The sequence below is a fragment of the Sminthopsis crassicaudata genome, chromosome 1 (genome assembly GCF_048593235.1).
Source record: "Sminthopsis crassicaudata isolate SCR6 chromosome 1, ASM4859323v1, whole genome shotgun sequence".
Lineage (NCBI taxonomy): Eukaryota > Metazoa > Chordata > Mammalia > Dasyuromorphia > Dasyuridae > Sminthopsis > Sminthopsis crassicaudata.
This window is the reverse complement of record NC_133617.1, coordinates 441671783-441694028: the sequence shown is the minus strand read 5'-3', so window position 1 is coordinate 441694028 and position 22246 is coordinate 441671783. Positions and strand designations below refer to the sequence as shown.

Genomic DNA, 22246 nt, shown 5'->3' with positions numbered 1-22246 from the left:
GTTCAACTGATATAATGTAGTGACTACAAGAAAAAGGCCAAAAGAGTTGAGAGTTTTTTAACCAACAAACAGTTCAGATATCTTTATCTCTCTCACACACACACACACACACACACACACACACACACACACACACCCCTGAGATAAAGAAGAAAGACATTATTTGAAGTTCTAAACTTGGTGGTTAAAAAGGTATAGGAAAGGAGAGTGGTAGCAGAGCTGAGTAGAAGTGAAAATAATTGTAAAGAAAGACTAACTTTCCCTACCACAATGGAATCTTTCCCTAGTAAAAATTAGTTTACTTACAGGGATACCTTCAAATAAGAGTTGTCATTAGTCATTATATTGATAAGTGTTCAGGTATCTTTTAGACTTATTTTCACTTACATTATTTCAAACTTTATGTAAAATTGTTTTCCTAGTTCTGATCACTTACTCTGAACCAATTCATTCAATGTCTAGGTTTTTCTGAATTCATCAGTGCAAATAATAATCTATGGTCAAGAAGTAGCTTAAGAAATATCACCAATGAAGTACATGGTCAGAAAATGAGAAGAAATATCTAGATTGGTAGAATTATAGCTCCACTGAAAGGTTTCATGTGTCAAGAAAGTATGAAGACAACAATAATAAATAAACAAATAGATAAATATACTCCAATGGCTTCCTATAGCCTGTATCATCAAATACAAAAAATGGCATTCAGAATCCTTAATTCAGTTCCTTCTTATCTTTCTATCTTACACCTTTCTTTTGGAACTCTATGAACAAGACACCTCCATCTCTCATCTCTGGGAATTTTCTCTGGCTTTCTCTTATGCTTGCTATGTTCCTCCTCAATTGTGCCTGCTGTTTTTCCTATTTTCCTTTTAAATTTGAACTAAAATCCTATATTCTACTGGAAGTCTTTTCTAATCCCATTTAATTCTAGTATTATCTCTTTTAGGAATATTTTCCATTTCTCTGTATGTAGCTTGTTTGTACTAGCTTGTTTACACTTGCTTGTTTGCTTATTGTCTTTTTGTTTGGATTGTAAGCTGCTTGAGGGTAGGGGGATGGTCTTTTTTAAATCTGGTTTTGTATCCTAGTGCTTTAACACAGTAACTAGCACATAGATTGATTAATAACAAGAACAACAACATTTTTTTAAAGGGTCTTTAATAATGGAGACAAAACTTGTAGCACTCTAGTTCTGTTTTAGTGTTGTTTTTTTTTAAATGGATCCAAGAGCTGCAAGGGACCTCAGAGATTATCTAGTCCAAGCCTCTCATTTTACAGATGTTAAAAACTAACTAAACGTTTTAAGTGACTTTTCGAGTAACCTCTGACTCCAGTGTCAGTGCTCTTTCCATTGTTCTTCTCTAATTCTTTATTCCTCCTTTATTTGTCAGTAATAAGAAATTATAAACACAATAGGAAGAGACATATAAAATGACCATAAACTACCATTCTCTTCTGAAGTTTTTGAATGAATTAATGAATGAATGAATATTCAGTAGCATTTTTGTTATGTAAGAATAGTTTGATTATGTTGGTTTTGAGGACAAGAGTGGAACATCTAATTTACTGGCATTGCAGGAGGAATGAGATAATTTAGGCAGCTAAAGCTTATAATAGACTAATTGTATATTATACTAATACACAGTTGGTGGAGTTAGGAACTGATCCAATTATTGGAGAGAATAATTTGTAACTATATCCAAAGGGTTATAAAACAATACATATTCTTTGACTCAATGAAACCACTACTAGGTTTGTATCCTAAAGAGATCAAAGAAAAGGGAAAGAGACCAGAGAATTGGAAATTAAAGAGATGCCCATCAGTTGGAAAATGGCTGATCAAATTGTGGTATATGATTGTGGTGGAGTGCTATTGTGCTATAAGAAATAATGGGAAGAATGGTTTCACAAAAGATATATGAATTGATGCAGTGAAGTGAGCAGAAACAGAACAACATTGTATACTAATAGCAATATTGTAACAATGATCAGCTATGAAAGACTTAGCTGCCCTGATCAATACAATGATGTAAGATAGTTCCAAAGGACTTATGATGAAAAATGTTCACCTCCTGAGAAAGAACTGATGAAGCATACATCTTTATTTTTATTGTTTTACTTTGTGTTTTCTTTTTTAAATTTTTTTACATTTTATTTTATAATTATAACTTTTTTTTGAGAGTACATTGCATAAGTAATTTTTTACATCATCCCTTGCACTCACTTCTGTTCCGATTTTTCCCTTTCTTCCCTCCACCCTTTCCCCTAGATGGCAGGTAGTCTTATACATGTTAGATATGTTATAGTATATCCTAGGTAGAGTACATGTGTACAGAACCAAATTTCTTGTTGCACAGGAAGAATTGCATTCAGAAGGTAAAAATAACTTGGGAAGAAAAACAAAAATGCAAACAGTTTACATTCATTTCCCAGTGTTCCTTCTCTGGGTGTAGCTGATTCTGTCCATCATCGATCAATTGGAACTGAATTAGATCTTCTCTTTGTCGAAGATATCCATTTCCATCAGAATATATCCTCATACAGTATCATTGTTGAAGTGTATAATGATCTCCTGATTCTGCTCATTTCACTCAGCATCAGTTCATGTAAGTCTCTCCAAGAGTCTCTGTATTCATCCTGCTAGTCATTTCTTATAGAGCAATAATATTCCATAACATTCATGTACCACAATTTGCCCCAACCATTCTCCAACTGATGGGCATCTATTCATTTTCCAGTTTCTAGTCACTACGAAAAGAGCTGCTACAAACATTTTGGCACACACAGGTCCCTTTCCCTTCTTTAGTATTTCTTTGGGATATAAGCCCAGTAGTAGCACTGCTGGGTCAAAGGGTATGCACAATTTGATAACTTTTTGGGCATAATTCCTGATTGCTCTCCAGAATGGTTGGATTCGTTCACAACTCCACCAATAATGCATTAGCGTCCCAGTTTTCCCACATCCCTTCCAACATTCATCATTCTTTTTCCTTATCATTTTAGCCAATCTGACAGGTGTGTGGTGGTATCTCAGAGTTGTCTCAATATGCATTTCTCTGATCAATAGTGATTTGGAAAACTCTTTCATATGAATGGATATAGTTTCAATTTCATCATCTGAGAATTGCCTGTTCATATCCTTTGACTATCAATTGGAGAATGGCTTGATTTCTTATAAATTAGAGTCCGTTCTCTATATATTTTGGAAATGAAACTTTTATCAGAACCTTTAACTGTAAAAATGTTTTCCCAGTTTATTTCCTTTCTAATCTTGTTTGCATTAGTTTTGTTTGTACAAAAACTTTTCAATTTGATATAATCAACATTTTCTATTTTGTGATCAATAATGACCTCTAATTTCTTCTTTGGTCACAAATTCCTTTTTCTTCCACAAGTCTGAGAGGTAAACTATCCTGTGTTCCTCTAATTTATTTATGATCTTGTTCTTTATGCCTAAATCATGGATCCATTTTGATCTTATCTTCGTATATGGTGGGCCCATGCCTCATTTCTGCCATACTAATTTCCAGTTTTCCCAGCAATTTTTGTCAAACATTGAGTTCTTATCCCAAAAGTTGGGATCTTTGGGTTTGTCAAACACTAGATTGTTAAAGTTATTGACTATTTTGTCTTGTGAACCTAACCTATTCCACTGATCAACTAGTCTATTTCTTAACCAATACCAAATAGTTTTGGTGACTGCTGCTTTATAATATAGTTTTAGAAAAGGTACAGCTAGGCCACCTTCATTTGATTTTTTTTCCATTAATTTCCTTGAAATTCTCCACCTTTTGTTCTTCCATATGAATTTTGTTATTTTTTCGAGGTTACTTTGTATTTTCTTTTGCAACATAATTAATATGAAAATGTCTTATACAAATTCTCAGATGAAGAAATTGAAACTATTTCTAGTCATATGAAAAGATTCTCCAAGTCATTATTAATCAGAGAAATGCAAATTAAGACAACTCTGAGATACCACTACACACCTGTCAGATTGGCTAGAATGACAGGGAAAGATAATGCAGAATGTTGGAGGGGATGTGGGAAAACAGGGACACTGATACACACTGATACATTGTTGGTGGAATTGTGTATACAGCCCGCAATTCTGGAGAGCAATTTGGAACTATGCTCAAAAAGTTATCAGATTGTGTATACCCTTTGACCCAGCAGTGTTACTACTGGGCTTATATCCCAAAGAGATCTTAAAGAAGGGAAAGGACCTGTTTGTACAAGAATGTTTGTGGCAACCTTCTTTGTAGTAGCCAGAAACTAGAAACTACGTGGATGCCCATCAATGGGAGAATGGCTGAATAAATTGTGGTATATGAATATTATTGTTCTTTAAGAAATGACCAGTAGGATGATTTCAGAGAGGCCTGGAGAGAGTTACAGGAACTGATGCTAGGTGAAATGAGTAGGACCAGGAGATCGTTGTATATTTCAACAATACTATATGATGATCAATTCTGATGGATGTGGCCATTTTTAACAATGAGATAAGCCAGATAATTTCCAATAGAGCAGTAATGAACTGAACCAGCTACACCCAACGGGAGAACTCTGGGAGATGACTGTGAACCACTGCATGGAATTCCTAATCCCTCTAATTTTGTTTGCCTGCATTTTTTATTTCCTTCACAGGGTAATTGCACACTATTTCAAAGTCTGATTCTTTTTGTACAGAAAAACAACTGTTTGGATATGTATACATATATTGTATTTAATTTGTACTTTAACATAATGAACATGCATTGGTCAACCTGCCTTCTTGGGGGGGGAGGGGAAAATTAGAACAAAAGGTTTAACCTATTGTCAATGTTGTGACATATCTGGTAAATAAAAACTATTTTTAAAAAAAGAAACGAAAAAGAAAATATGTCTTACACAATCTCATATGCATAAGCTAAATCAAGGAGGGAGGCAGGTTTGGAGAAAGGGAGAAAATTTGGAACTCAGAATTTTTTTGATTGTTAAAATTTTTTTACATATAATTGGGAAATATTTAACAAAAAATTAAAGTAATTTAAAATCAAAAGTTTATTATCCCCATGTGTAATTGTATGTTTTTCTCTAACATTCTTGATATATATTCTTGTGATATACCTATAATATTTTTGATGATGATGTTTCCAAAATGTGTTACATATCCACTAGTTATCCATATCCTTTACTTTGTAATTCAAGGCCATTATCATTTTATAGTCTATGCTACACTTGAATTCATCTTTTTTTTTTTTTTTCCTGTCTTCTCACTCAGTATTGGATTGTAGGTTGGGTCTCATTGTTTCTTGCCTAATTGCAACTTTTCTTCCTTCCTGCCCTCACCACAAAGACACAAACATCTCTTTTCTAGGCTGCTCTTTCTGAACTTCTGTATCCTGGGAAACCATATAAGCATACTTCTTAAAATATTTATTAAGAAAATTACAAGAAAATTTTGATCAAAGGCCAAAAATATCAAAATTTATGTTTTAGATATCATCACTTAGTGACAAATATTCTGGAGATAAAATAGCCCTTCCCTCTTATTTCTAGGTTCCTGCCTTTATTTAACATGATTAGGATTGCTGGAAGACTGATCAACAGAGAATCAGTGTGTTTTAGTGAGTTCTTAGTCAACTTTTACTAATGGAATAGCAAAAACAAACAAGCAAACAAAAAACATCCACCTTAGCTTTGAATGCTCTATGTTTTCTTGACATGACTGTCTAATTAAAGTCATGACATCTTTTACTGTGGTTATAATTTAGGCAATTCCCAATGCTTTTTTTCTTTTAGCCTAGAGAAGGTAAACTTGTTAACTGTATTTTGATACAGTTAATTTGCAACTTATTTTATGCATTTAAAATACATTTTTTTTCCAAAAAGAGATATAGAGGCTTCAACCAACTGTAAGAGCCCTATGATACCAAAAGACCTAAGAACTGTGGTTTAAATGCTTTGTTTACCAATAATTCTGCTTTGCTGGTGGGTTTTTTTGTTTTGTTTTGTGATTATATCATCAGAATCTAGTACAATGCTTAGCATAGAATAAGTATTTTAAATTGTTTGTTGATTTATTAGTATCAGTGCTGACTATGAGCAAGGAACTCAAGGAACTCTTGTAAGCTATTACAGTAAAATAAAAGTGAAATTTAGGGCACATCAGGTTGATCCAGATAAATTGTCAACTCCTTGTCACTCTGCATTGGGCTTGATAATCTCCAGGTTCTTTTAGCCCCTTCTACAGATTTGGAAGTTAAACAAATTGAAATCTAGTTCATTTTTCTGTTTACAAAACACATAAAATATGTTGTAATCTAGTATTTCATAGAATTGTTAAATATTCTACTTTCTGACTTATCATCCGTTTCTGAAGTTTAACAGTTTTTGCTATTAGGATTTATTCTTTATCTGTAACTCTTATTACAATTTAAGCTCACTTGGTCACTATTATATTGGTAAGTGTTCCGATGTCTTTAAGGGTAATTTTCTCTGCTTTTAATAGAGGTGAAATATGCTTTTTTCAGGGAAGAAGGTTCTAATACATGAGCTTTTTGTATTTTCTTGTTCAGAACCAAGACTCCTGGTGATTTCCCAAACTGTGCCCTTCCTTCTATCTCCCCTTATTTGTTTGTTGTTTTTTCCTGTTAAAATGTAAAATCTTTGGGAACAGAGATTATATTACTTGCTGGGTTTTGTATTTCTAGAGCATATCACAGCACCTGGTCCATAGTAAGTACTCAGTAAGTGTCTTGTCATTTATTTATGTATTTATTTGCATGTTATTCCTGAGTAATGTCTGTCTCCCAATTACTTTAGTTTTTCTCTTTGGTTTTCTTTACCTAACCACTTGAATTATGGTAGGGGATTCACTTTGATGGTTTTCATAGAACTCTGTTTGTAAACCTCAGAAATCTTAATAAAATTATGAATAAAGTTGACTATAATGGGATGCTTAATACTTCACAGTTCCTGAAAGTTATATAAACCTGCTTATGTCTCCTGTTGTCATACTTGCTTTCTTATCTGTATGGTTATATGCTATAGGCTTGTCAAGTGTTAAGTTTTTATTTTCTCTGCTACATATATATCCAGCCAGCCTTCTGGGCTCTGTATGTGTATATATACCTTTATCTAAATTACTTTTGGCTTGTTTTTGATTATTTTCTCATTTTCTCAAGGTCACTTTGAATACCACATCTTTTTTTCAGTTTGTTGATCCTTCTTTGAATCCTTGATATTGGTGTCATTTACAAAATTAATACACAAGTTTTCTATTCACCTGATCATTGAAGAATATTTTAAAGGGTATTGAGGTCAGGAAATTTGTCTGAAATGAAGGCTAGGCTGTTAATGATCTACTGATAATTTCTCTGTGGATAGTAAACTTTTGTAGGAGGGATGGCAGTGCTGTATTTGCGTTTGTCACTCTCCATTAGAATGAGGATGAACTTTGGGAGGTAATAAGAAACCTTAATCAAGTGAAGACATGTCTTTCAGGTTCTTTTTTCTTAATAAAATTTTTTCTCAGAACTAGCAATATTATCTACCAATGTTTCCCTAATATAAACTGTGTTTTCTCCAATGCTTTATGTTCAGATATTAAATGAGGCACATCAGGACTGATTCATTTCAATACGAGACTTTGAGGTAGAATTGTTCTTTGTAGGAACTTTTCTTTTTGCTAACTCCTCCTATAATGTTCTCTTCGTTATATTTTTCAAACTGATTTTTTAATGAGGATTCTGAAGCAAGCAGGTGTTGTATGGTATCTCCAAGGGTGGAAGTCTAGTCTTTCAAGTAGTGGAAAAGATTTAAATACTTTAAAAACACTTAACACATTGAGTGTCTAGCCATTTGGGATCTTATGTACGTATTTTGAAATGCCTTCTTAAAGGTTCTAATCTGAGCAGTTACTGATTTAGTTCACCCATAACATAAACTCCTCAATCTATCAGCAATAGCTATGAAGTATTCAGGTGATAAAAGAACATATATGAGAAGGCATGTGCTCTTCTGTTCAGAAATGCTTGAAATTTTCTATTATCTAATCTGGGTTCTCTTTTAATAAGGAGCGTTCCTTTTTTTAAATTTTATAATTATAAATGTTTTGACAGTATATATACATGAGTAATTTTTTTATAACATTATCCCTTGTATTCATTTTTCCAAATTTTCCCCTCCCTCCCCTAGATGACAGGCAATCCCATACATTTTACATGTGTTACAGTATAACCTAGATACAATATATGTGTGTAAAGCCAATTTTCTTGTTGCACGTTAAGTATTGGATTCCGAAGGTATAAGTAACCTGGATAGATAGACAGTAGTGCTAACAATTTACATTCACTTCCCAGTGTTCCTTCTCTGGGTGTAGTTGTTTCTGTCCATCATTGATCAACTGGAAGTAATCAGGAGCATTCTTAATGTTTGGTTCCTTCCTCTGTTCTATGAGTACAATAATGCTAAAGTTTTCGTATCCTTCTATCTTTACCAGGTAAGACTTTGGAAACTCTTTCTATCCCAGGTTTGTTGTGAGCTGTTTTGGCTAATCCGAATGTAGATATAATACATACCCCTATCTTGTGAATTCTCTACTAACAAATTAGCTATAAAACAAGTGTCAAAGTTCTTAATTGGTATCAAATGACAAAATAACAAAAATCAAGAATTTTAAAATTGTCTTTGTTGTATATCTTGCAGAATATATCAATTTTTTTTTCTTTTTAAAGAGGATGAATTATCCTGGTTATCAAATATAACAATAACAATAGTTCAAATTTATATAGTTCTTGAAAAATATTTTGCTAAGGCATATGATTTATGGTCCATTGGGCCATTAACACATTAATTTTGGGCACTATATTTTAAACTTATAAATGGCAAATTATATGAGAGTCAATTTAAAAGTAGCTTTTTAATATTTGTAGTATATTTACATTTACCTAAAAAAAGGGGAGAGCATCATGTGATGAAAGTATTGCTAGAACTAATGTTAACTTCAGAGATATACTAAAGTTGTATATTTTAAAATGGAATATTTAAAATACTAAATATCATATAGAATTATATTTCAAATGCAATGGGATACATTGTTGGACCTGAGAGTCAAAATCTGGTATTCATAATCAGTGGTCCATGGATAGATCTCCAGAAATCTCCAAACATAGATGGGGGAAGAAAATTCACCTCTGTTTCAACTACCTCTAAATTAAATTTAGCAATTTTTTTCCAATTATAAATAGATAAACAACCATTAATCAGAGAAGTGGTGTATAGGTTTCACTAAATGCCAGAGAAGTCCATGATACAAAAACAGTTTTAAGTTCCTGTGCTGCTGCCTCTTTCTATAAATAATCTTTTTATTTTAATTTTCCCCTTTATTTAAATAAAATACCCATCAATTTCAGCTTTGGATTTTTCTTTAATTTTAGTGATTTATTTTTATAAATACAGGTATCTATATTGTATATCAGAAAGGAAGAAGATATCACTGATAGGATTTAACTATTAGTCCTCTTTTGTGCAGTAAATAATTAAATCAAGATGGTCACTGAGACTAGAGCACTTAAGCAAAGCATCTTGTCCAGATATAGCAAATCAGCATCAAATATAACTTAACCCACTGACATAAATTGGAGATGAGGTACCCTTACAGATAATTTACTCTAATAGAATTTTATAGAAGGGGAAACCAGTGATTTTCCCAAGGTTATTTGGGTTGAAATAGCCAGTATTCAAACCAAAATTCTTTGATAGTAAATTCCAGATAGTGTTGTTTCATGTATGACATTTATTATCACCTTTTAGAATTTACAAGATGCTTTAGGTAAATTATTTCATTTGTGTCTTGTGAGGAATGAACTCTAGATCTTATTATCCCCATTTTCCAGATGAGAAAATAGGTCTACAGAAATGCCATTGAATTTCCATAGTTAAGTAGCCAGCTTCTAAGTGTTCCAGGTAGAACTTAATTCCAGTTTTTCTGGCTGTAAATCCAGGGGTTTTCTTCTGCATCATGACAAGTGATTGGAAATTTTGTTTTAAAAGGAGGGTTGAATTATATTTACCTTAGTAGGATTAGTCAAAAGAGTTCACAAACAAGCCTGGGATAGGAAGGGTTTTCAAAGTTATATTTGTAAAATAGAGGGTGAAGAATTTGAAAATTTTAGTATTATTCTGCTCATAGAACAGAGGAAGGCACTAAATATTAACTTTAACCATTTAATATTAATATTAACCAAATATCTGCTCCTAAACCCTTTTAACCCTGGAGGGTAGTGAGGTGACTCCTAGAGTCATGATAACTAGGATTCAAATTCAACCTTACTAGATGGGCAAATGATTTTATCTGCCTCAGTTTCCTCAAGTGTCTGAGGATAATAATACCATCTGTTTCACAGAATTATCATGATGATCAAATAGTATAATTAATGATGTAATATTTGCATATTTGTTTAACACAATGTACATAGTAGATACTTAAGAAAGGTTTCCTTCCTTCCCTCACATTTGAATAATTGGCATTTACTTCCTATGATCATAAGAATCCTGTAAAGATTCTTAAGAATCCTTAATCCTGCACTTAGTTCACTTAGTTTCAGTCTTCTCATTTTACAGTGAAGAAACAGTGGCCTGGAAAATGAGCATTTTTTTAACCAATGAACTATAAAATTTAGCCTATGGGGCTCTTCTTAGATTAATAGTTAGTTGCCTACATTCCTTGAAATAAAGGAAAAAAGGAAATCATTAATAGGCCTTGTCCTCAAGAAGCTTCCAGAGTAAATCTTAACAAAAGCTTAATTGAACTAATGCCATTTTGGGAAAATTAAGAATAATGGCCCTTCAGGTGGCAGGTCATCAAAAGTTAGTATGTCTGGAAGAGCTGAGCTTGATCCTTGGCCCTATACTTCAAGTCTATCTATGTAATCTGAGTCTGTGTGTTGTGTCAAAGGTTGTTAGGTCAAAAGATAAAATAACAAGTTCTGATTTCACTGTGGAGTAGATCTTAACTTCAAGCTTCTGAGTGTAAAGTCATTTTATCCTCAACATTAAGATTATTGAAACTAAGCCAGTGAATGTAGGACTGGGGAGGTGAGGAAAGATTGCTTTTTTTTTTTTTTTTTTTTTAATTACAGATTTTTCTTTTCAAACCATATACATGGATAATTTTTCAACATTGATCCTTGCAAAACCTTGTGTTCCAAATTTTCTCCTCCTTCCTCCTACCTCCTCCCCTACATGGCAAGTAATCCAATATGTGTTAAACATATTAAAATATAATTAAATCCAATATGCATACATATTTATAGTTATCATGCTGCACAAGAAAAAATCAGATCAAAAAGGGAAAAAATGAGTAAGAAAACAAAATTCAAGCAAACAGCAAAAAGCGAAAATGCTAACTTGTGATCCACACATTCAATTCCCACAATCTTCTTTTTGGGTGCAGATGGCTCTATCACAAGATCATGGGAACTGGTCTCAATCATCTCATTGTTGAAAAGAGCTACCTCCATCAGAATTAATCATCATATAATCTTCTTGTTGCTGTGTAAAATGATCTCCTGGTTTTGCTCATTTCATTTAGCATCAATTTATATGTCTCTCCCAGCCCTCTCTGAAATTATCCTCCTGATTATTTCTTATAGAACAATAATATTCTACAACATTCATATATCATAACTTATTCAGCCATTCCCCAACTGATAAGGCATCCACTCAGTTTCCAGTTTTTTGCCACTACAAAAAGGGCTGCCACAAACATTTTTTGCACATATGGGTCCCTTTCCCTCCTTTATGATCTCTTTGGGATATAAGCCCAGTAGAAACACTTGGGCATAGTTCCAAATTGCTCTCCAGAGTGGTTGGATCAGTTCACAACTTTGCCACAATGTATTAAGTGTCCCACTTTTCCCACATCCCTCCAACATTCGTCATTTAGAATATTGCTTTTTTTGTTAACTGCTCACTCTTCACATTATTTTCTTCCATCTATACAATCTTACGGTCAATACTTTATAGGCAACTGAGGAATTTACAGATAAGAAGTTGCTGCCTCAAACTGGCCCATGTTGTTTTAAAGGTCCACATCCTGTTGACTGCATAGGGAAGGGCCCTGGTACTATACCTGGTACATCTTCCTTGGACCTAAGGGAGGATGGGCAGGTGCTTGGTTCACTTGGGTCTCTATTGAGGTTTCTCTTCTTCCTCCTCATAGAGAGGGGTTTGTCCTTCATTCTTGAGGAGGTCTGCCACAACTAGATCTTGCCAGTCCAGATGGCTCTCAAGGAGAAAATGAAATGGTGACTTTGCCCAGCCCTCCTTCTCTTTCGCATGTCATGGTATCACCTCCTTGATGTCGTGGTCCTCTTCAGACCAAAGGACAAACAACAATAACTCATGATTAAATGCTACAGATAAAGCAGTTGTTAGTTGAGTGGTTCTAAAAAGTGTCTCATCAGTGGGAACTGTTTCTTCAATGATGAAGATTGCATCTCATTCATATCTGCCCATTCTGTGCCACTTTTGTCTGTGCCTTCTTATAAATACAGGCCTAGAGTCCTATCCAATGTGCTGGTGGTTTTTACTAGATCACATGACATGTCTACCAATGGAGAATGAATGTAGGCTGCCTGGTCCTCCTTTTCTATTTATGTATTTCTTTGATGACACAAGTTAGCTAAGTGGTACTATGATAGTGTATTGAGTTAAAATTTTGAATTCATATCCAACCTCAGACATTTATTAGCTATGTGACCCTGGGCAAATCACTTCAGTCTCTTTCAGACTGTATTATTCTATAAAGCAAATGGAGTGTTGGTAGCAGACTTTGATGGCTTCTAAGATCTCTTCTAGTTCAAAATATTTAATCAAACCTGTGATCTCTGTTTAGGGTACTGTTATTACAGAACATTTATATATGAGGCAACTTCAAGTATATCTTTTCTGGATGTAAACTTTTCAGGGTGAGAGGCTCTTTTTAACCTAGGTACTTTGGTCTGAAACTTAATGCCTAACAATTTTAGGCAGGACATGCTGTTCCTTCTCCATTTAGGCACTTGTGGTTTAGAAAATAGTTTACTTAACCAAACATCTTCTCATCCCTTTCAAAAAAGAAAGCATTGTATCTCTATAATTATGTAACTGTATCCACCTGTACTCTCTATTGCCCTCATAAAAAGGGGAGCCTTAAAGTGGAATATGAAATGAAAAGAACCCTGGGTTAGGAAACCTGAATTCTGGTGTGAAGTTTGTACCAAATAGCTATGTGACTATTATCACTAAGCCCCTCTGAATTTCAGTCAATTCCTTCTCCTGTGAAATGAAGGAATTGATCTCTGAAGTCCAATCTAATTAAATAAACATTTATTAAAGGCACTGGTTTTTGTCCCCTGGGAATACAAAGAGAAAATAAAAATACTTCTTCTCAAGAAATTTACCTTTTATTTGGGTAGAGGTAGGTTACATGTAGACAGATTAATATATGCTATATAATTATAGGAGGAGGAGGGAGAGGGAGAGGAATTAGCCACCAAAAATTAAGGAGATCAAGAAAGGTGTCTCATAGTATTTTACCCATGTATACTATACCTTGAAGGAAGGGAGGGATTCTAAGATGTGGGGATAATGAAGAGTAAGTTGAAACAGGCAGGGAGGTAAGAGGTGCAATACCACAGAGAATAGCAAGTAGCTTAATTTGGCTAAATCATAATAATTTGTCACGGAGAGTAATGTGCACTAAACATGGCTAGAATCAAAATTATGAAAGACTTCAGATAATAACTTGAAGCTTTGGTTTTTTTTTTTTCTGAGAGGCAGTGAGGAGCTATTGAAGGCTCTTGAATATAGAGGTAAAAACAGGATTCTAGAAGCACACTAACATCATATGACTTTTGGTGGTTTTGTTTCTTTACATAGCTCCCTGAGTTGTTAACTAAGCAGGAGGACCACGCAAGTTCCTTATCTCTGAATGATGATGATAACTGATAATTATATAAAGGTTCAAAGTCATCTCCCCACGTTTACACATATTATCTCCTTTGAAACTCATAACTGTCTTCAAGACGTAGTTACTCTAGGTGTTATCCTCATTTTGTGATCCATGAGCTTCCATTGGTTGTTCTTATTATTAGTAAATACAGAGTAACTCTAGTACCATCCCATTATCTTAGGGGAGAAGTTCTATTGTATGGTATAGTGAATTATGCTTTAGAGATTCATTAGAGATGAATTGATCATAGTTAGAAGCAGAATATTTTATTTTCAAGTTTCATTGCAACTTTTCAGAGATCTGGCTAGCACCCAAGGTCACGAGAAACTCAATGAACCCCTAAGGATTTCTAATATTAACCTCTTTGCTCAGAGTACTTAGAATGGTTGCTTATTATTTGTAAGACATTTTAAAAAATAGATTGTTATTTTTCCTTTCTATCAAGATGTATAATTATAACTAAAATGTGTATATAACTTGCTATAGCTGTATAAACATGATTAGATGTAAGATCGAAATTTAAAATTTTAATAATTTTCTTTCAACATTACAAGATTGGATAGATGTTATCAAGGAGTGAGAACCGTGTATGAGGTTTTATTTACATGAACTCTAATAAGATCCATCGATTTACCATAGTTTACCTTTGATTCTAATATATCAGATGTAGATCTGGCCCTCAAAACAAACTTGTCCATTCTAGCTTTTAAAATGGACAATTTGAATTGTATTTTCAAGGAACTCTAATCCTTCAAATTCTCTTTGCTCCCCACCCCCAGTACCTCCTTTTAGTTGCAGGTGGTGGGGTTGGTGGTGGAAGGGAAACTACCTTAAATTGTTTCAAAGATTACTGAAAAAGTGAATTTATAGTAGGAGGGTGGGGACTAATCAGGGGATTTCCCCAGCTCAAGGTTTCTAATTACATCAGTTATAACCCAGCCTCCCTATTAACTTGAGTACAGGCATGAACTGGAAAAGAATGAGATAATCCATGATAGAGTAGGTTAAATAAAGATCTCTATTCACATCCCTTGTTCTGAGTGCCAAGAATTAATGTTGTTTGAAAGTTTTACACACAGCATTTGCCAAACTGTGAACATCTAAAATAATCCTAATTACTTTCAATGTTAGTGAGAGGGGCCTTAAATCTCATTGCAAGAAAAAAAGTTTTTTATTGTTGATGAGTAAGTGCATACATACTAAGCGGGATTGACAATTCTTCCTCCTTAGGGATAACTACTGTTTGGAAACAAAATCTTAGTGAGGAAGACTTGTCATACAGAATTAAAAAACAAATTAACAAATTTAATGCTTTTCTACCTGTTCTGTACAGATTAGTTTTAAAATTCATATTTAATATGTATAATCTCATATTTCTATTTTAAATAGTGAGTTTAATGGTTTTTAAAATGTAGACAGCAAAGAAAATTTGCTTTTCAAACAAACATTCTTGTTTTCTTACACCTTTACTGTTACTTTTTTCTAGTATATTGATTTCCTAGTTATAGTTCAAGTTAAAAGTCAATTTTCTTTGGGGTGGCAAAAGAATTAGCCCTGCTCTGAAGTATTTTCTCAAAAAGGGGTTCTTATTATGAGGTCCATAGATTTCAGGGGGGTTATGAATTTTTTTTTAAATACATATTTTGATAATTCGATTTCAAATATAATTGTAATTTTATGTATTTAAAAACGTAATTCTGAGAAGTGTTCCATAGATCCAGATTGCCAAAGAGGAAATGACCCATGACAGGAAAATGGTTTAACATTTCTGTCCTAAAAATGGCATCTGTTTGTTTATTACTTCTAAGCATTAATAAGTAAATTCATTTGTAAAAGTTGAACCTTACCAATAAATAAATAAATGAATGAATGAATGAATGAATGAATGAATAAATAAATGAGTGAATGAGTGAATTAATAAAAAAATAAATGTTTAGATCCAGACAGAATGAAGCAGAACAAGCATTTCTTGATGTGGAGATAGTGACTCTGGGGATAAATTCTGTCATCTACTCTGTTTAACCATAAATATTAGTGAATACCTCCAGTGAAAGATTCTAGAGATCACAGAATCATAGGTGTAGGACTGAAAGAGACTTCTGAGGCTATCCTGTCATCTCATCTTACAAATGACTTTCCTAATGACCAGAAGGTAAGTGTCATGAATGGAAGCTGATTCCAGCTGCTCTGACTCTAGAACATGATCCTTTTTTAATGTGATATTTCTCCCATGCCAAAACCATCAGAAATAAATATGTTAAAGATCTGAGTACTTTTAAAGAGGAAAATTTTCTTTGAAAGCATATAAGGCACTTAGGTGGTACAGTGGATAGAGAGCTGGGCCTCAAATCAAGCAGATCTGCATTCAAATGTGGCCTCAGGCATTTACTAGCTCTGTGACCCTGGGCAGACCACTTAATTTTGTTTGCCTCAGTTTCCTCATCTGTAAAATGAGAGGAAAATAGAAAATCAATTCCATTTTCTTTGCCATGAAACCCCAAATGGTGTCCCAAAGAGCCAGACACTACTGAATATATATCTGGGACAAAAAATGCAACAAATTTGAAAGATTTACAGGCTATTATCCATCATCCATGCCAGGATTTATTTAAGCACTTTTTCTGCTCAGAAGTGGGGAAGAGAAGTATCTATAAAGTGGGGGTGGGAGGTGGGGAGATCTCCACTCTCCTCTAAATCTCATGATCTCAAGGTATTTATAATCAAAGAAAAAAGGCTTCTGTGTCTCAAATATTGAACTGACTTAAAGATAACAAGTATTTAAATTTCAAATAAGGTTATTTTGAAAAGAGAAGTTTAAAAAGTTAGCCAATCACGTTTGTAGAAATTAACAGTCACATTCTGTGTGCCAACCATTGTTCCTTTTTTGGCATAGTTGTATTATGTGAGTATACTTTTTTCCCCCTGTTTTGTCTGCTGCAGGTGACAGTTAATGGAATTTACTGTGTTTGAATGAGAAAATACTTCGGTCAAATTAAAACCTAAAGAAGCTTGGTTTTTCAATTTTGATCAGTTCCTACCACTAACCTCTTTCTTCACTAACCTTTACCCCAAGTTTATTGAATTGAAAGAAACCTTTAGAAATATGTATTATATAGTTATACATAAATATACATATTCAGTTTATGCATCTTTTATCTCTCTGTCAAATGAAAGCTTTCTCTAATGCAGGATGAGGAAGTAGGGAGATAGTTTAGATTCACAGAGGTTCTCAAACTGCAGCCCTCGGGCCAGATGCGGAGGGCTGAGGACCTTTATTCAGCCAGCCAGATTATGGCAAATGGGCTGAGGGGCGGAGACAGAGTGAGTTTTTACTATATAGTCCGGCTCTCCCACAGTCTGAGGGACAGTGAACTGGCCCCCTATTTAAAAAGTTTGAGGACCACTGTCTTTAGAGCTTAAAATGTAACAAAAAAAATTTAAATTTTAATGTTAAAACGTTAAGAACCACTTGTTATCCCTTTAGTTACCAAGCTTAATCAACGTCAAACTTTTCCAAAATCAAGAAAACAATGAAGAGAACAGGCTTCTTTTCATGTTGTTCAAAAGTAGCTGTTTGATACAGTTGGTTTATCAGCCTCTTTCCAGAAAAGAATTGGAAATGTGAATTGTTTTCACTGTGGTCTATCTTGGTTCATTTTGTTTTCTAATATCAATGTAATAAAAAAGATAAACTTTTATACCATAAAGTTAAAACTTTATGTAATTGTCTGTATTTTAGGGTAGAGAGTTTTATCTGTAGTTTATCCAAATCTGCATGTAAACAAGTTTTCTCATTGAATTTGGAATACAAATTGTTTATGTATTTAATTAACGAGTGAATCGGTGATCTTACCCATGAGATGATGAGATTGACTTTTCATTGGTGAGAACCTATTTATGCCTTCTTCATCCTCTGCGATTCTAATTTATGGTTTTACACCCCCCCTCCAATTTGTTCACTATGTAAACAGTATAAATTGGGGGGGAGGGAGGGAAAGTCTTCAAGGTTAGTATATTCTAATGGGAGAGGCAACATGAAAAGAACTAGGTTTATGTGAAATACACAGTGGCTGGAAGGTAACCTGAAAAGGGAAGCATTAGCATCAGGTTAAGGATGTAGAAAAGATCTTAAGACAATAGTTTTGAACTTAATCTTGAAGGAAGGGTGGGGAGGAGGTAAAGCCACACATGGAGGATAAAATAATTAGTGCAAAAGGCACAGAGATTAAAGATGAAATGTCTTGTTTGAAGAACTCCACAGAGAATTTACTCAATTTGTTATTGGTCTTCTAGAGGAGCATATTCTATATCTTAATTAATTTCACTCTTTTCAAATTATTTTTATTAAAAAAAAAACAATAATTGGGACAATTAAGTATTTCACTAGCTAGAATCCCAGCTCTAGAATCAAGAGTACCAGAATTCAAATCCACTTTGTTAACAGGGTGATCCTGGAAAGTATCTAAGCCTCAATTATGTGCCCTATTGCCTCCAAGCAAGTCATAAACAAGCATAAACATAATCATAATTCAAAGAACAAAAAAGAGGATATTAATATTGTATCATATATATTATATATACAATGCACTTAGGCATTAAATCTAGCAGAAGAATAACAAAATGATTATTTGATTTTTGCCCCCTTCTGAACTTTCTTGTCATCTGTGCATTTTTAAAATGTTTTATTAATGCTCTCAATATCTTCACTTTTAGTGTGATTATCTTTCATTCTTTTTTGACTAGTCATTGGCTCAATGATATTTCTTCTCCTAGAGTTCTTCTTTAGAAATATGCTGTAGTACCTATCTGTAGGTCTTTTGGATCACCAGCAACCTTTTATTCCTTGAGGATTGTATAGTTTTATTATCTGTAACCAAAAATGCATCAGTAATACAGCATTTAAAAAAAAAAGATATCTTGAGTCTAATTCCTTGGTTATCTGTATCACCTATCTCCTCAAATACACATAAATACATATATGCACATTTGTGTTTATATCCTAAGAAACAGTTATTTTTATATCCAACCAATTTTTCCTATGTGGATTATTAGGCTTATCTTTTAAATCTTCATTGTTGTTTGTATTCCCATTATTTATTAGCATTGTACCTGGAGCTTAATAAAAGTTTTAAAATTGATTCATTTTCACATAAGAACATCTCTTAGACCTTACCATCCTCAAAGGGAATCCTTTTTCCATTGGGACTTTGTTCAAGATATACCATGACAGCAGTAGACAGCAGGGGTCTACTTCACATAGTGTTAATAATTAGAAAAGTATTAAATAGTTATTCTAGCGATTGCATTTATCAAAAAACTTCTACAATCTTAAAATGTTCTGAAGACTTGTGCAGCCTTTCAGCCTGAATTTCATTCTATTGAATCAAATTCTTTTTGTGATCAACAGACAGTAAACACTATAGAATTTTTGCATTCTTTGTATCTCTCAGTCACTTGTGTGATTATAGAGGTTGTCTACTATCAGAGGCTTTTGTGAAAACTTACCTATTTATTCCTCATATTTACATCGATATTCTCCAATACACTTTTAGATTATTCATGAAAAGGTAAGTTTAGAAAGTATTTAGTAGTTGATTGTTTGTTGAAATCACTTTTTAGAGACGCTGAGATTATCGTAGGTTTTTTTTTTGTTTGTTTGCTTTTAGTTTTTATTTTTGTTATCTTTTAAAAGATGAATGGATGGATAAGTAAATTGGTCAACCGATACTTGATATCATCTCTAGCACAGATTTCTGTGGTATATATTTGGTAACATTCAAACTTTTCCAACTTTGCTTAAATTTCATTTCTATTTCCTAGTTGGTCTATTTGTAAGGATTTAATATCTAAATATGGTGACTTCTGCCACAAATTGTAAAATCATACAATTTTGCAAATATTGGTAAAGTCTCTCTCATTGGCCGTTTTTTAATCCTCTCAACAGTTTTAACTCTTGAAATTATTAAATTCATTTTGGTCTAATACCAAGCTTCCTATAGGTTTATCATTGTTTACATTACTTTTCATAATTAAGTTGTAATATTGCTCTGTTCTATGCTTCTGCTTGGCAAGGAAATCAACTTTTTGCTGGCTAAAGCAGTTTCTGAGATCTTTGGGCTTCCTTATTATATTAAATCTGTTTTTTTTTTTCTGTTTAAACTTATGCCAGAAATGGTTTAAAAAACAAAACAAAACATTTACTTTTCATCTTTTGCTCATTTTCAGCTTCAAGTACTCATTTGGAAACATACATTATTTGGAATTCTTGTAGTGGATTGACTCATATTTGAACCAAAGACTTTAGAATCATAGCAGCATTCTTTCACTTGTGTTTCCATTGCTCACTGTAACCTACTATTTTCTTTCTTCCGAAAAGGGTATTTATAATGCTTAAGCATGAAGCTTCTGAATCCTCTACAAGCTTTTTGCCAACTTTCATTATTCATATTTAACTCACATTCTCCAAAGCACTTTATTCACACATTTATGCATATCATAAAAGTCATCAGGTAGGAAAATTTATATTTACATGGGTTTTGTTTCTTCCAGTTGTGTACCAATTAATTAGCATTGGACAAATTAGCTCATATTTAGAGTACTTAAACCTGTAGGTTACTCACTTAAATTAATATTTATATTGATTTTTAAACCTTCTGGTACCCATTTTTTGCTACTTTACTACAGTCACTGTGAAAATAGAAATGGGCCTCAGGGGGGACTGAGGGCTGTTTGGAATTGAGCTTTGTGTTGTCGGTGACATGGCCAAAGAATTCATTGCCAAGTGGTCAGCCTGCTAAAGAGGAGTCTGTATAGTAATCAAGGTTGGTCCTTGGACAAGTTTTAGTTGAACTCTAGAAATATATTTGAATATTGTTGTACTTTATGTATATTTTCCTAGTCTTCAAGAAACTCACTATTATGAGATATTGGAGCAGAACTCTTATGGAAGATTTATTTATTTATATATAGGATATGAAATATTAATGCATGCACTTAGAAAGTCATTCTTTATTTGCATGTTAGCAATTAAATAAGGTATAACTTAAGATCACTAGTAACAGAAGGGCTCCTCAGTCAATAATCCTGTGGGATCTGCTTATTATCAGTTTCAAAATTTCCTGATCCTTTCTGTGTATATACATTTTTCAGATACTTCCTTTTAAAAATAATAAAAACAGACATTTTGTTTTCCTTACTTTATTAAAAGCAAGATATACTTATTAACATCAGAAATAATTGCTCAGATCATAAATTTTTTTGTGTGACATAAGTCAAGAAGTATCCTAAGTTGACCTGGTGCTAAATATGGGACACTGATAATTAAAGATTTAAAAATATTCCTTTCCTTTTACCAGATACATCAGATGTCTGTTAAAAACCAGTAACCTCTAAGGGATATCATCTTGAGTGCTTCAGTGCCTAGTTAATTGTAAATAGTGTTCTCCTATAAAGAGGGCTCCTTTCTTCAGCGTGATGATATAACTTTCTAAATTGTAAAATTCAGAACACAATCATAAGTATTGATAGGTTAATGTGTCAGGGCCCACTATAGCTTTTGCTGTGATTAAGTCATCTACAAAATGACTCCAGCACTCAGCTACCCCAATGTATTTTGCTAATTACATCATAGATTTCCCTAGTGATGAACACAAGCTGAATTAACACAGGAGCACTAATGTACCCTTTCCCCATTATTGTAGTACAAGAAGCCTTAGCAGATGCTGGCAGTTAGTTACACAAACATTAGTATTAACGATTGGCCATTTGGAATTGGTGACAAACTACTGCTTGGTGGAATTCTGAGCCTGAAACCAATCAGAAAGTTAATGAGGAGAGAAATTACCATTGCAGCTTCCCCTTAATTACATTCTCGCCAGGCAGGAAGGGAGTTCTGGGGGTGGATCTGAACTCATCTAAGGTTAAGAAGGTCAGAGGACCCCTGTGCTTGATTTTTGTATCTACTGTGGCTTATAAGGTTGCAAATATTTTTAACATATTATTACTTTTATATTCTTCATATTTAATTCAGAGTTTCTAAAGGGATGCTAAATTTTGCATTAAAAAAGCTTTTTGATTCTTTTAATCTAATTTTTCTCATTTACTTAAAATTTTTGAGAGTGTCTTCCATCCATTCATTTTATAGGCTGGCTCCTAGAAATAGAAGATTGGTACCAACTACAAAAACAAATAGAAATAGTTTTTATATATTGCTAAAGAAAATCTATTCCTTTTTGTTTGTTTGTTTGTTACTGTTGGGGAGCTAAA

General features: G+C 33.4%; 1 protein-coding gene across 1 annotated transcript in view; it reads left to right on the top strand.

The window, feature by feature from the left end:
• The window catches only part of DMRT1 (doublesex and mab-3 related transcription factor 1), a 144411-nt gene that overhangs the window by 120455 nt on the left and 1710 nt on the right, over positions 1 to 22246 (top strand). The window lies entirely within an intron of this gene.